Raw genomic sequence first — 16297 nt, 5'->3', positions numbered from 1 at the left:
GCTGCTGCCCCTGCAGGCTGCCCCGTCCTCCTCCTTTCCCTCCCCCCTCCTCCCCGCCTCCCCCGCCCCGCCCCTCCCGCCCCATCCTCGAGCCCAGAAGAGTGAGTCTTCGGCCCGGGGGCTGGGGGAGGTGAGAGGTGCTTTCGCCAACCACCGGTGCGCTCGCCCGCCCGCCCTCTCTCTCTCTCTCTCTCTCTCTCTCTCTCTCACACACACACACACACACACACACACACACACACACACACACACACACACACACACACACACGCCCCACATCACAACCGCGACGGGTTCTCCGCAGCTCGCAGCCACCCCAACGGGAGGGAGAAAGAGAACCTGAGCAGAAGGAAGCCGGGCGCAGATAGAAGGGAAAAGCAAGAGCTCAGGGTTGGACATTTTTGGAGACAGGGGTGGGGAGGAGAAAGGGAGTGCGCCTCCTCGAATTTCCCTTCCCCACCCCTCTTTGCTTTTCTCTCTCCTTCCCTGTAGAGCATTTTCCAGAAGCGGCAGAAGGGGACAAAAACCTCTAGTCTAGAAAAGGAATTTGGAGGGGTGGCCAGGGCTCCCGCCAGCCGCTACCTAGCAGCTGGAGCTTGAGTGTGCTTGTAAGAGTGTGAATGCGGCTCGCTCTCTAGCTCGCTCTCTCTCCCTCTCCCCTCTCCCCGCTTCCCCTTCCTCCCTTCCTCTCCCTCTCCCTCTCCCTCACACTACCGAGTCAGCTACCCCTGTCAGTTTCCCCCCTTGCTCTTATTGTGTGCGGCTGGCTGCGCTAAGGGAGTGCGTGCGTTTGAAGGGGCTCCGGTTGGGTCAGAGAACCGGCAGAAGCGAGCAAGAATAGGGCAGGGGCACAGGTAGAGCAAAGAGTTTCGGGGCGCTGGTGAAGGTGAAAGGTGAGGAGGGCCAGAATGTCATGGGGAAGTTTGGGAATAACTGAGGCGCGAAGGGGGAAACCAAGGTAAGGAGCCGGTACTTGCGCTCCTCGCCGCACCCCGCCCCTTTCTCCATGCTCATCCGCCCACCCACCCCGCAGCCTCGAGGCCCCGGGCTGTCCCAGGCGGCTGCAGTTTGCGCGCAGCGGTAGAGGCGTCCAGCAAGGTGTAGCGCCACGCGTCCTGGCTCGCAGACATCAGACGACACAGATTTGAAGAAACCACTTGGCCCGGGGTAAGTCGAAAGGCGGCCTGGTGCCGTCCGCTTCGCTGCTGTTGCGCTGCCAAGGGGCGAGAGGTGCCGAAGTACAGATTGAATTAAGGTGCTAGGCTGCTATGGGCTGGGAGGAGCTGGCTGGCTGGCTGTGGTCTCCAGGTGGTAGGGAGCAACGAGAGGCCAGCAACAGATTGTTTTGGGACTCAAGAAGAAAGATGCAACAGGGGGACGCTTGAGCGGTAATAGGACAAAGTGCTGTCTGCAATGGCCAAATGCATCCTTTTCACTGGGAATATTCTCCCAAACCAGAGCTTTGTCCTATCCTTGGACAATGATTTGCTCCATCCTTGGGCATATATTAAGGTCCCCAAGGAACCTGCTCCCAGGCCTCCTGAGAATCAGGCTGAAATGGGTGTGGGAATAGGGATACTTGCCCTTTGCCAAAAGCCACCTTCAGATGCAGAGCCAGGAGCCAGCTCATGAAGGCTCCAGGACCAAAACCTTTCTGTTTTGTATCCTTCAAACTTAAGAAATGTCCAGATTCAATTTGTTTGCTTGGCTCCCTTAAAGGAACCAAGATGCAAATGGGGGACATTAGTCAGATCTCTGCTCCAAAGTGGATAGCTCTCTCTCTACCACACACACATTGACTTGGGCAAATGGGCATGATCATGCCCCACATATGCAGGTACTGAGCTGAATTCACAGATCCTGATGTTTCTCCATGGTATGGTAGAATGAGACTTGGGAGAAGGGCTTTTCCCCCATTGCCAACCTGAGATCCTTGGGCTACAGTTATGTACCCTGGTGATGATCAAGTGTTCAGCAAGGTTATCACTTCTTCATGAAAAGCCTGGAACTGGGAAACCATCCCGGGAGAAAGGATCTGTGAACTTTACCTGAGTTTATTATAATATATGAGTAGGAGAGACAGAGACTAATCAATAATGCTCCCTATAGAGATTGTGCATGTTAGCCCTGGCTTCAGATGAGAAATAATTACTACACTGACATAGCACCCAGACTCACTTGTCTATTGGAATATATTTATCTTCATGGCATTTAGCAGGAATGACAGGTTTATATATCAGCATTCATCATTGTCTGTTGTTGGTCTCTTAGATTTTTTTGATGTTCTACAGAAGATCTATATCATGTCTCCTTTCCTATAAACTCTTAAAAAGCTGCGGTATAAATAATGTCAAATGGTCCCTTTCATCCAATCTTTAAAATCTGCATATTCTAAATCAAAAGGCATGGTAATACATCCACGTAGTAGCAAGTTGGATTAAAAGCAAATATTTAGCCTGGGATAAAGGAAACTCACAGGGTCAAAAGGAGCCTCTGATGCTCTGCCTGTGAGGTTGAAGGAAGAACTGAATGTCACTTAAAATCTATGCTTTGGTCCCTGGGAGATGCTGTTTTCATAAACTTTACATATATGTGTATATATGTGTAGTGGGTGTGCATGTGTGTGCATTTTTACAAGGACCTGGCTCAACCCCGTACAATCTGGGCTCTGTGCTTTTGTAGTGTATGTAGAGGTGGGGGAGGGTTGAATTTGTGCTTCCAAAGCACCCAGCCTCTTCTGTTGAACTTTCTATTTATTACTACGTTACCAAAATACAATGAATTACCTCCTTCCAACTGAGCAAATGAAAGAAACAGATTCTGCATTAAGTGAAACTGTTTATGTTGCATCAGGCAATTTGTTCTAGTGCTCACTGCTGAGAGACGGAACAGAACCGAGGATTACTCAAGTAGAATTGGAAAAGGTGCCCATTCTGTTACTTTTTTAGGCAATCGTAAGCAAATATCTTCTTAGGTTAAAATTACACTTCCCCACAGATAGCAAAGACCAGGTTGCACACAGGTAGGAAAGATCCAGCAGTTTCATGATTGGGGAAGAACTCAAAGTATCAACAGGAATGAAACCTACAGTGTAGGTCTTTGCTCTGTTCTTGGTGATGTGAGTATCGGGCTGCTGAAGTGAATCCTGACCTATGGTTACTCAGGAAACAAGGAGGTGGGCAGGTGCAGGGATTTTGAACAAATGTGGCCTGCAGTCTCATTGATACAGATACATCTGGCTTCAGTGTATGTTTTAACATAGACACTTGGACCAGATTATATCTGCTGTCCTTTCCAGTCATAAGAGCTAGAATCCTATGATTCTATTCATTCTAGAGCTAACAACTAAAACCAGAATGGTATGCAGAACCACAGTGCTTAGGGAAGGCTGAGCTAGGAAATTAGAGATGCAAAGAGAGGAAGAGGAGAGGAATAGGAGAGAACCAAAAAGATGTTTTGAAACACATGGAAAGAAAACCATCCAGGTGTTTGCTCTAGCTGGGAATTAAATTAGTCCAGAAAAATTAACTCAGATGCGAAGCACCTTAAAATTACCTACAATTTGACTTGTAAACACTGAGTAAACAGTGATAGAATTCCTTAGAACCAGGGAATTGGGAAACTTGGAAGACATTTTCAGTGTTGCCATCTCATTTCACTCTTTAGCATATTAAATTCTAATCTGCAAGCCATTCAGATGCTTAATTATCAAGGGATATTTCAGATGTGTCATGCTACTTCTGTCCTGTGTGATTTCAAACATTCTAATTTGTCTTTTGCCATGGCTCCATTGCTGAGGGAGATGGACCAAAGCATTTCTGCCTGCTCTACTTCTGCCACAGGTTCCTGTTTTCAGCTGATTACACTAAGCTGTTCAGATGCCTCCTGCTCACTTATGGGGAGTACGAGGGGCAGGACCTCTCTCCCCAAAGCACCCTGTGCCCTAAGGTACCACCAACCTAATCTGGCCCAATCATTTTCCAGGTTTTCAGGGAAAGGCATGACAAAGTTTGCAGCCTGCAGACAGAAATAACACCTCATTCTAGGAAGAAGTTGCAGCTAATCAACTCTAGATAAAGGCTAAACTGAGGCTAGCCATTATGTCCAGAGCTTAGTAGCTGATGCATGCATACTGTCATCCTTTCTAAAACTCATGAAGCTTTCCTTCTGTTGATGGACCACTTGAGCCCTTTGTCCAATGAGACCAGCAGACCTGTCGTGCCAGCAAGGAATGATTCTGGAATGACTCAGCTGTGGTCTTATAAACAAACATGTACATCATGCTCAACTGAATGAGAACAAATAATTTTAAAATATTGTAAAAGCTGATGGGGCTAAACAAAAACTACAGGTCACTGGGTCAAGGGAACTTTGCAAGTTTCCTAGGTTTGGTTCTCTGTCACCCATCATGGAGTTGGCTCTTGCATGCTGGTGACCAATGCAATTGCCCCAGCTTTTTGGTTTAACAAAGGCAAAGAAAAAAATGATGATAAGAAACAAGCAGAGATCTTGACAAGGTCTAATCCCCTCATTTCAGCTATAGATAATTTGAGGCCCAGAGAGTAGAAATGACTTGCCTAAATCACACACCTAGCTAATGACAGAGTCAAAATCAGAACCCAGCACTGCCTGCTGATACTGAATAAACCTTCTGAATCTCCCTAGAGATCTTCCCAAGAAATTGAGAGGAAATTTAAACCAAATCTACCAGGATGACAACCTTCTACTTCCATCCCATATTTATATTTACATGTTTATATTACATGTTACTGCCATGTCTTTTTGACTTATATTCTCAGACACCACCTGCCCCCAACACACACACACCACACACACACACGTACACTCCTATCTTGCCAGCTAAGAAAACATGCCATGTGCCTACAGCTATAATATTCAGAATGAAGGCAAAATTAAACATGACAAAAATTTAGCTGCTCACATTTATGCAGCTGATCTGGCTCAAACCACCAACAGCAAAGCATCTAGAAATCCCAGTCTTTGCTGTTCTGTAGTATTAATAGTTTTGTGGAATGGAAGCTTGTAGAATCCAGTGACTGTGGCTCTGTATACTCAGTTGCAGTCTCAGAATCACCACCCTCAAATGCATGTGCATGCACGAGCACATGCACACACACACACACATGCAGTCATGCACTTCCTGGAAAATTAAAACAAAAGAAATAGAAGAGACAGACAAGTGGTTTTTATAGCAAAGTATGAGAAAAATGAAAGATTTGCAGAGGGTTAATTGTTACCTGCCTCCATTCTTCAGCCTTGCTGCTTAATTCTCATTAATCCCCACCCTCATTTCTTTTAGGATCTGAGAAAATAGGCCAATGCAAACATGTTTACTACAGTTTGGAAGGATGATATAAACAACTTCCACATTACAGTGAGGACATCACAAGGTTAGGAAAAAGGCTAGGTGGGCTATAGCTTTGCTACTTCAGGTGTGGATCCCACACCAGAAATGCCACTGTCCCTTGGGTGTTATCTATAAATGTAGAATCTCAGGCCCTGCCCCAGACCTACTGAATCAGAATCTCCTTTTTGTGAAGATCCCAAGTGATTTGTTTTCATACTAAAATTGGAGAAGCACTGGGCTAGAGTTTACCAAAAAAAGCATCTGAAAGACATTTGAAAATAATTACCTATGGGGAATTTAGGGACAATTCATGTAGCTTATCATTTAAAAAAATAAAAATATAAACTTTCCCCAGGTCCACTGCTCTCATTATCCAGTGTAAAAGCCTTAAGTGTGGGCAAGAGAATTTATTCAAGGGGTGTCAGACAATAGGATTGTTCTGTTTACCAGAGGACCTGGGTTTGTGGATTCACACAAACCTGAGTTCAAATCCTGACTCTGCCCACAAATTACTACCTGTGTAAACATGCACAAGGTACTTTTCTTCTGAGCCTCAGATTCCTCTTCTGTAAAATAGGATTAATAATAGTACCCACTGGCATTGTGTTGTTGTGAAAATTAAATAAGACACTATAAGGCACTGGCATATGGTGAACAATCAATAAATAAAAGATTTTATACTTCATATGATTTGGTCAATAATTTTAGTTTGCTGGAAAATAGCCACTGGATATGATATCTTGGGGAACTTAGCATCTATTTCTAATTGATTTGAATCTTATTGGCCTTTCCACAGATAAAATGCTAAGAATGACACACACAACGTTAAAATATATTTGAACATAATGGAGGCCCCAAAACAAACATTGTTCAGAAAGAATACAATCCCTGGTGAAATCACTCCATGGAACAAGACTGAAGTCAGAGTGGCCCTATTCTATAAAGCATGTCTCAAAATATTGCCATGTTAGAAAGTCAATAGTGAAGCTCTTTCTGCATGTTTACATGTATATACAGAGACATACACACATACACATATGCACATACACACACGCACACACACATCCTTCAATGGAGAAACTGTGAAACAATTTAAGACTGAAATAGCATTCTAGGGTCAGAAACATATATTTCTGGGGTTCGGGCCTGATAACAATCTGTAAAATGGGTGAATAATAACCCCTACCTCATAGCTTGTTCATTTTACACAGTTTAATGATTCAAGTATATACTATTCCTATCAGTATTTTACAGGTTAAAAAAATTTAAGCAACTCCTACCTCCTCCCAGCCAATAGTGCTACCTACTTGCTCAATTTTCTCACCAGTAAAATATAATACATACTATATTTATAAGTTCCAGTAAAGCACTAAGCAATTGATTCTATAAAGACTTTTGATTGGCATATGCAATCTGGACAGACTGATTGCAAAGACACAGAGACAGACACCACCACCTCTGGGGTCCCAGTCCTTTGGCACATTTGAGACCTCCAGCTTCTATTGGAACTGAGGTCACCCAACATCCATTGATTTTCAATAGGATCAGATTAGTATGGCATCAGTAATCTTAGAATAGACAATATGGATTCTAAATTTTTAAGATTTCTGTGATCACCCCAAATAAACAATGCTATCAATTATTGACCATCTTTGTATTAGTTTTCTAGTGCTGCCATAACAAATTACCACAACCATATCAATTTAAAACAACACAAATTTATTATTATTACAGTCCTGTAGGTCAGAAGGCTGACACAGGGATCACAGGGCTAAAATCAAGGTGTCAGCAGGACTGCATTCCCTTTTGGAATCTCTAGGGGAGAATCCATTTCCTTGCTTATTTAGGTGGTTTGCATAATTCACTTCCTTGAGGTGGTAGGACTGAGGTTCCTATTTCCTTGTTAGGTATCAACTAAAGGTTGTTCCTGGCTTCTAGAGGCTACTCAGATTCTTTAGCCCAGGGTCCCATTCCTCTGACTTCAAAGCTAGCAAGGGCCAGTTAAGTGCCTCTGACACTTTGAATCTCCCCTGCCTCTTCTTCCTTTGCATCTCTCTCTGACTGACTATTCTGCCTTCCTCTTCTGCTTTATTTCCACCTACATTGATTGGGCCTACCCAGACAATCCAGGATAATCTCCTATTTTAAGGTCAGTGAATTAGCAACTTTAATTCCATCTGAAAAATCCCTTTCACTATGTAACATATCATATTCACAGGTTTTGAGGATAAGGGTATTCACATATTTGGGGGAGCATATCTTATCTACTACAATCTTTTATGTGTTGAGTGCTACAAATGCATGATCTTAAATGATCTTCACTACAATGTCTATATGATAGGTATTATTATTCCCATTTAACAGATGAGGAAACAGAATCAGGCAAGTTAAGTGGTATGCCTAATATTGCACAGCTAGTAGGAACTGGTGGAGGCAGGACTGGAACATAGGGCTATCTTCTTCCAAATCTTGCATTTTTTCTGTTGGCCTATTCATGGACAGAAAGTTCTTTTTGTTGTTATTTTCTTTTCCTTGTTGTTGTTTTGTTTTGTGTTTTCTCTTTTTTATTTACATTTGAAGAGGTAATTTATGTTCATGGTTCAAAACTCAAAATATATAAAAGAGTATTCAGCAAAAAAGCTTGCTTTCACTCGGTTTCCCATCTGCCTGGTTGCTACTACCCCTCCCTCATTTGATTTGTTTCCCTCTAAAACTTTGGAATGAAAATATAAACAACTATGAATAGTTGTACAGAATGATCTTTACAAAATCTCTCAAACTACAGCTCAAATCCATTTTGTCCTTTTGTTGCATTCTCACTACAGTACAACTTTGGAAGAACTAACATCTGTGTTAAGTGACAGATCTTTGGGCCAATCAGTTACCCAAGCAACTGGTGACTCCACCCACTTTCTACAATGCTTTATGATCCTTTTGGCCCCATGATGCTCACTTAAATACTCTATATTATATAACCTTAAGGACTGAATATTGTTTTGGATCCCATCAATTTTATCTGAGCATGCAAGAGTCCTGGAATATTAGGAAGCACAAACATGAGCAGGGTGGAAAAGAAGGAGAAAGATGAAGAGAAAACAGAAAAGGAAATAAAAAACAAGAAAGGGAGAAGAAAAGGAGGAGGAGGAAGAAGAGGAGGAGGAGGAGAAGAGGAAGAAGAAGGAAACAGTCCACAATGGACAGTGGGGAAAAGACCATAAATTCATGAAATATAGTTTTTATTATTATTCTATATGGTAATGAGGTGATTGTATTTCAGTATAAATAAGCCCAATACCTTATTTATAAATAAACTTTGAAAAAATTGACACAGTGTTCTATCTTGCAAAAAAACTTGGAACTTTTGCATAATTGTAAACATTGAAACAGACTACCATATAATTAGTCAGGTAGCATCTTACATAGCAATAGGTACTGAAAACGAAAAATGACAAATTTGGTTTAAATGAAGAATTGAGTAAAGCTGATAACAAAATCAAGACAACAGACTTAATTATTTTTGCCACCACTGCTATTAACATTGGTCCTCAGCTGTAACTTAAAGAATGTCTTCTTTCCAGCATATCAGTAGCATGTAATATACACTTGTCTTCTAGTAGCAGAAAACAGAACATCATATTATCCTCTTTTTTGTCTTCATCCTTTAATCCAGTGTGTTTCAAGCTGTGGGCAATGATTTATTAATGTACTGTGAAATCAATTTAGTAGTTCATAACCACTATTTTTAAATGAAATAGAATAAAAGAGAAAAAATGTGAATCCCATGTAATAAGAGTAAGCATTGTTTCATGAAATGTTTTTTCAGTAATGCATGTGTGTGAGTATGTGTGTACACGTACATGTACATGTTTGTGGGTATACTGTGTTCGATGAAAGTGTTTTTATTGCAGTGGGTTATTGTCAAAAGTTTGATAAATGTTGCTTTAAATGATTGGAACTACTGGCCAGTTGTTATAAATATTCCAGAATCCTTATAAATAAGTGAACTTCTGCCCACACCTAAAAATCTTTTTTTTTTTTCTTTTTGAGACAGAGTCTTACTCTGTTGCCCGGGCTAGAGTGCCGTGGCATCAGCCTAGCTCACAGCAACCTCAAACTCCTGGGCTCAAGCAATCCTCCTGCCTCAGCCTCCCGAGTAGCTGGGACTACAGGCATGCGCCACCATGCCCGGCTAATTTTTTCTATATATTTTTAGCTGTCCATATAATTTCTTTCTGTTTTTAGTAGAGACGGGGGTCTCACTCTTGCTCAGGCTGGTCTCAAACTCCTGAGCTCAAAGAATCCGCCTGCCTCGGCCTCTCAGAATGCTAGGATTACAGGCGTGAGCCACCACGCCCGGCCACACCTAAAAATCTTGACCTTCCTGAACATATTTTTTCTAACTATAAGGGAATTCTATGCTGTTCCTTGACATTGTCTTCCCTAGTTCATGGCAATGCCCAGAAAACAGCAAGCATCCAAAGAAAAACTAAAAAGTACAATAAAAATGAGAATGCTTTCTCTCTGTGATACGTGAACATCTGAAGATTTGTAGTATCCCAGGATTTGAAACTGAGCTTCCCAGTTGTCACTTCCATCACCATCTCATGGATCCAGTGGCTCAGGAGATCCTAGCTAGTGCTGAACATGGCCTGAAAGTCTGCAGCTTACATAAAACATTTAACCTCAAGAGCCACCAGAGAACTTTATGCTTTAGATTGTGCTGTCATCTTCACACAGTGGTCATCTCCAGAAACTTTTCCTAGATTAGTAGCTTTTAGTCTAATGATGAACACCAAACAATGAAAAAAGGTTGACAGGAATATAAAAATGTGTATTGGGGGATAAACCTAGGAAAAGGTTGATGAAGTGTTGATGGGTAGGTAAAGGTTATTCCAGGATGTTGATGTTGCAAAAGAGAGGATTTTCCCATTTGTTGTGGAGCAGCTATGCCAGGGAAGAGAAAAATGGGAGGGCTAGTGGGGAGGAAAGAGAGAGGAGAGTGTTAAGGAGTAATTAAACAGTTCAATACTTGAAGTGGCAATGGAGCTCCTACTATCAATCACTTGGCAAATATTCACCAGGGCAGACTAGGTGGGAGGCACTGTGGGGAACGCAAACATGTATGCCCATTCTTTTCCCCCTAGGAACTTACAACATGGTCAGAATTGAGCAGGATGATGGGAGCAAAAAACATGAAGTGAAACCCTAGTGTGGTCAAGTAGGGCATTGTGGGTTAAACAATTCATGGAAATATATGCAGGCACTTCCAAGAGATATAGCTGGGAAGATAAGTGGTGGTGAGATCTTGGAGGACTTTATGTGTCAGGCTATGGCTGGATTTAATTTAGTGAATGAAAAGGAGATACAAAAGGACTTGGGAATGAGAAATGAAATGATGATAGCAATGTTTGGGAGTGATTATTCTGGAAATGGTGTGCAGGAAGGATTGAAGAATGAGCAAGCAATGGCAGGCATACCAGTTAGGAAGAAATTATAGAAATCTAGGCATGAGGAGTAGCACCATGGTTAAGTAGGGAATTTGGGTACAAACTCATCTGATTCTAGCTCTGCCACTCTGAGCCTTAGTTTTCTCATCTATGAAAAGAAGAAACTAAAAATATCTACCTTATAAGAATGCTATGAAATTGAAATGAGTTAACATGCATAAAGCACTTAGCCCAGCACCTGGCTATAGTAAACACTTGATCCATGTTAACTGTTATAGTCATTATGATTATTGTTACATTGTAGTGATGGATCGGGAAAGGATGGGGTATAAAATACACTATGAAGGGACAGTCTATATATTGTGGCGTATTGCTGTATTTGTGTGATGAAGATAGGCAAAGGTGATCACAAGTTTTACCTCTCTGCAAGGTAACAGAGAAATGGTGGTGCCTTTAGGAAATGTGAAGGTGGAGTGAGATGGGAAAATGATGAATTGAAGCTTCGATATAGTATTAGGTTTGGAGTCAGTGTGAGGCATCCTATTGAAGATGACTACCAAACAATTTGAGATGTGAGACTGGAGCTCAAGAGAAAGGTTAGGAATTGAGAGGACAATTTGGAAAGTCATAGACATAAGTATATAAAATTTGGTCTCAAAAATAGATTAAAAATCTGTAAGGAAGAAAGAAGAGAGAGAAAAGCAGATAAAGTTTAACTTTGTGGTCCACGTTTAGATGAGGGAGAAGAGCCAGAGAAAGAGTGATTGAAGGCGAAAAGAGACCTACCTGTACAAGGCACTATAGGGAACTCACAAGAACATTCCATGCTCAATACAACTTACAGACTTGTGATAGACGCATTATAAAGTATGAAATATGTAATAATGATATTCAATTTAAAAATGTAAGTTCTCAGTTCCAAAATATACCTTATTTTGTTGACAAGAGAAGTCAGGAAAGCTTTATGGGTGTTTTAGCCCTTGAATGATGAATGACATTTGGAAATGTATCAGAGAGTGCATTTCAGATGAGAGAAATTGTGTGATCAAAGATGAGGAGTTAGAAATGGGCACATCAAATTAAGGGAGAGAGAGGAGACCAATCTCACAAGAGCTCCCAAAAAGTGGGGGTATCAGCAACATTAAGAGCTATAGCCACTGAATTTTGTAATTCAAAGGGCTCTGAATAACATAGTGGTTACAGCAGTGGAGTTGAGGATGGTGGAGAAAGTAGCTTTGGGGGGGATTTTTAATTTTAATGGAGAGACTTGAACACATTCAAGGGCTGAGAAGGAGAGAATTAAACGAAGATTAAGCATCTGGGAGGAAAGAAAATGAAACGACGTCCTGAGGAGGTAGGAGGTGGAAGACCAAGAGCAAAGATGGAGAGATTAGCTTTAGAGAGGAGTAGGAACACTTCTTCCTCAAAAAATAAAATAGAGTGGGGTACAAATATAAGCTTTGACATGGGATGGAAGAAGTTCATACCTCCAAGACTCTTTCCTCTTGGGGTTGGAGATAAGCTTTTCTGTTGTGAAGCAAGGGTAGAGGAGTTGATAGAACAGTGACTATCAACTCAGTAATAGTGATGAGACTTTCAGAAGGAAGTTAACCAAGGAGAGTCCAAAAAGGAATGTGTATGGAATGGCCCCATGGGCTTCGCAGAGCTTGGAAAATCAGAACTTGGTGACCCCAATCTGCACAGCCATGTGACTTATTCTAGAGGTGCTCAAAAGACTGAAAAAAGAAATCCAGGAAATGGAGAGCTAAGTTGGGCCAAGACTTCTGATTGGGTTGAAAGACTTGGAAAATGTAGCACCACCACTGACAACCATTTAATCCCATACTAGCCCATCCTTGGAACAACTGGCTCTGAAAGCCTGGTCTTGTTATAAGGTTCTTCAGCTTGCACATCATTATCCTGCCTGGTATGGTATCCAGTTTGCACAATGGCACAACCTCCCCAGACATTTCTGGATTTCTTTCCCTGCAATCTCATTCAACATAATAGAGACAGACGGTACATTGGAAAGCTCTGAGGAGGAACATAAACTGTGACTTTTATGGAGAGAGAATGATAGTGCTGAAGGATGGGGGCTGGTGCTAGAGATGGTTTGAGTACCTTTCAGAACTCCATGAGCCCAGCAATAAAATCCCTTTTAATTTGCGAGATGCAGGACACAAGCTTTATGGTGTCCGGCATAGATCCAAATAAATTATAACAACAGCTGGTGTGTTGGGTTTGGCTCCCATGAGACTCCAGGGGTAAAGTTGCAAGGCTAACAGGCCAACTCCTGCCTGGGCAAACTAAAGGCAGAGCAGAGGTGGGAAAGGGGATGTTGCCTGAGGTGGTTACAGATACAGGAAACAAATGATTTGGCTAGGAGTCTAGATGACAAGGAAGAAATGGAACAAGTGCTCCCAAAAAGGTACCAACCAAGCCCCTTGGAGACTTGTAGCTCAGCTGACATGTAGGCAGGGAATCTCTGAAGATTCCACACATGCTTCCTCCAGAGAGCTTGAGCCTCCTGCTGAGGACAGTGGGTCTCCTGTAGACATTTCGCCATCTTGCCCTAACCTTTTGGCCTGGGGCTCAGACAAGTGTTCATTCCCCTTAGAGGCTCCAGGCTCATTTGGAGGTCTGCTAGAACAGCAGTCCCCAACCTTTTTGGCACCAGGGACCATTTTCATGGAGGACAATTTTTCCATGGACCAGGGCCTGGGTTGGGGGGATGGTTTCAGGATGATTCAATTGCATTACATTTATTATGCACTTTATTTCTATTGTTATTACATTGTAATATATCATGAAATAATTATACAAATCACCATAAGTTGGGGACCCCTGTGCTAAAAGAACGTAGAGGGCCAGTTTGCATTCAGATAGTGCACACATGCCCAAAGCACTTTCCCATCTAGCATTTTAAGGAGACTACCATGGGGTCAAGAGCAGTACACTAGGAGTCGAGAGTCCTAGGTTTATGCCTTAGCTGTGCTACTTCCTAGTACTTACTGGTGTGGTATCTAGTTAAGGAGTGTGACTTTAATTACACAAGGCACTCAACCATCCTGAGCCTCAGTTTTTAATATTTGTAAAATGAGGATAATAGTAATACTGTTCTTATAGAGTTGTTGGAAGGATTAAATAATAGCACTTAGCACAGAGCCTGACTCATGATAAACATTCATTAGATGTCTTCAGCAGCAGCAGCAGCATTGTCATCCTCATTTAATATATAAAGACCTTGAAGCATGGCTTCCAACAAAATTAGGCTTGAATCCTAGCTCTGTCACTTATTGGTTGTAAGACCTTGGGCAAGTCACATAACATCCCTGAGACTGTTCCCTCTTTCTCAGTGTGAAGCAGACTTGCTGATTAAACAAGATAATTGTGTGTGAAAAGCATAAAACATCATCCAAATGCTAGTGTTCATTTTCCTTTTGAGAGAGCTTGACTCTATCTTGAAGACAGGGAAAGAGACCTGAGAGGTAAAGGCATTTACCCAATGAAGCAATGGAAAACCTGGAATGAGAACCCAAGGACCTCTACTCTAGACCCAGGGCTTTTCCCAATTATATTCTCTGAGAGTAGTTTGGTCCTCTACTCAGAACAAAGGGTCCCATGTGGTCCCAGCAGTGGAGGCTGAGCTGATGTGTTCAATCCTTTGATGATCACCAGCCAGAGAGGCAGCAGCACTAACTGGGCCCCTTGCAGGCAAATGTCAGAAGCCAGAACCTTGCACACTTCTCTTGCCCCTGTAGCAAGTGAGCAGCCTTTGAAAATAGAGAGTTCCAGCTACCTTCATACCCAAAATGCTTTCTTCTCCCCACTATGACTTGACCTGATGTCTGAATCCCCATCATTCAAGCTTTGTTCCTTTAAGCTTCAGCCCTTATTCAAAAGATGAACTCCCTGGGACATGCATGTGATGCTTGCTACCAAGGATCAACTGTCAGTGCAACAGTATGAACTACATTTTTCAGCTCTTTTTCTCTCTGGAAGGAGAAAAGAGGGAGATTTCAGGTACAGGATACTGCTCAGGCCTCCTGTACCACTAGAACACACTGGAGACACACTGGAGAAGCCATTATAAATGGAAAGAGGAGCACATAAAGAAAGGGTAGACTGTTAAAGCAACCCATCTCTACCCTTCTGGGGATGAAGGGGCAGGAAGGACAGAGAGAGATCCCTGGAATGGTGAAAAGACCATGGGCTTGGAGTGGAAAAATCAGAGTTCCTATGTTATGAGCAAATTTCCTAACCTCTTTATGCCTCAGTTTCTTCACCTATAAAATGGTGAAGAATATGTATATATTCTTCTGATATATATATCAGATATATATCATATATATCAATATATATCTCAATATATATCAGATATATATATCATCTATATATATTGATGATTATATATATAGCTCATATATATATATATATATATATATATATATATATATATATATATATATCAACTTCTTCATCAGATTGTTTTAAGGGTCCTAAGAAAAACTGTGTGTGAAAACACTTATAATTCCTTGTCCAGATCTAAGGGATCATTAAGGACCCAGTTAACTTCTGAGAGGAGGTTCAAGGATGCAGTGACCTTGACAGCTAGACAGCCAGGTGAGATGCACCTGGCATTCCTCCCAGCCCCTTTACTGTTAAGTGGAGCGTTACATGCACCTGCCATGCTTCATCTCTGAGTCCGTCTCCCTCCCCATCTCTGGCAAAGTGGGAATGTTTACTAGCTCTCCCTGGGGCCGGCAGTAGGTCTCAAGAGCTCTGATCCAAGAACAGCAGAAGTGGGCAGTGGGCAGAGGGCTGAATGCCTTCCCATTGGCCAGCCGCAGCCTCCAGACAGACATGGAACCCCTGGCACCAAGCTAAGGGGGCAGAGGCAATTAGAATGACTTCTCAGGGACACAGCTCTGGAGTCATTAAAGCAGTGACATAATTGGCTTGCCAAAGCTGAGACGGTAGACATACAGTCCAGCAATATGGCAAAACAGTTGTCTCAGGAAATAAATTAAGCAATATATAAATAATTACTGAGGCTATTTTTTCTCTCCTCCCCTTTCCCTTTCTTTGACACTACTGGGCTCAGAGGTTCCACGGGGGTAGTAGCCAGAGTAAAAGAGGTGACAAGGGAAGGAATGGCTGGGGCCAAGGACCCCAGTTGCCCAGAAGCTGTGAAGGCCTTGTAAAATGTCTGCCTACGAGTTCCAGGGACCCCCACAGTCCTTTGTGATGAAAACAGGCAAATACGGGGTACGAACCACCCCTAGTGAGGGGTAGAAGAGAGATAGATCTGGTAAAACAACAGAGAAGTACCTAAAGCCCACTTATCAGGGGCCCATGACTCAGCCCTAGCCACACAGCAGCCACTGACCCTGAACAAGGCTGAGGCCCCAGGCATGTGAGGGAGGTAACTAGAGAGAGTGGCGGGGGCTGGGCTGTACAGTCACCCTGAAAGGGTATTCCT

General features: G+C 42.5%; 1 protein-coding gene across 1 annotated transcript in view; it reads left to right on the top strand.

Moving 5' to 3' along the window:
* Positions 1 to 271: 271 nt before the first annotated feature.
* The window catches only part of TRPC5 (transient receptor potential cation channel subfamily C member 5), a 244769-nt gene continuing 228743 nt past the window's right edge, over positions 272 to 16297 (top strand). The window contains exon 1 of the mRNA XM_045537517.1: positions 272 to 1167. The gene's annotated coding sequence lies outside the window, so the exon portion shown is untranslated. The remainder of the gene's footprint in view (positions 1168 to 16297) is intronic.

The sequence above is a fragment of the Lemur catta genome, chromosome X (assembly GCF_020740605.2).
Source record: "Lemur catta isolate mLemCat1 chromosome X, mLemCat1.pri, whole genome shotgun sequence".
Taxonomy (NCBI): Eukaryota; Metazoa; Chordata; class Mammalia; order Primates; family Lemuridae; genus Lemur; species Lemur catta.
Note: the sequence above shows the minus strand (reverse complement) of the source record. Positions and strands in the feature narration are given on the sequence as shown.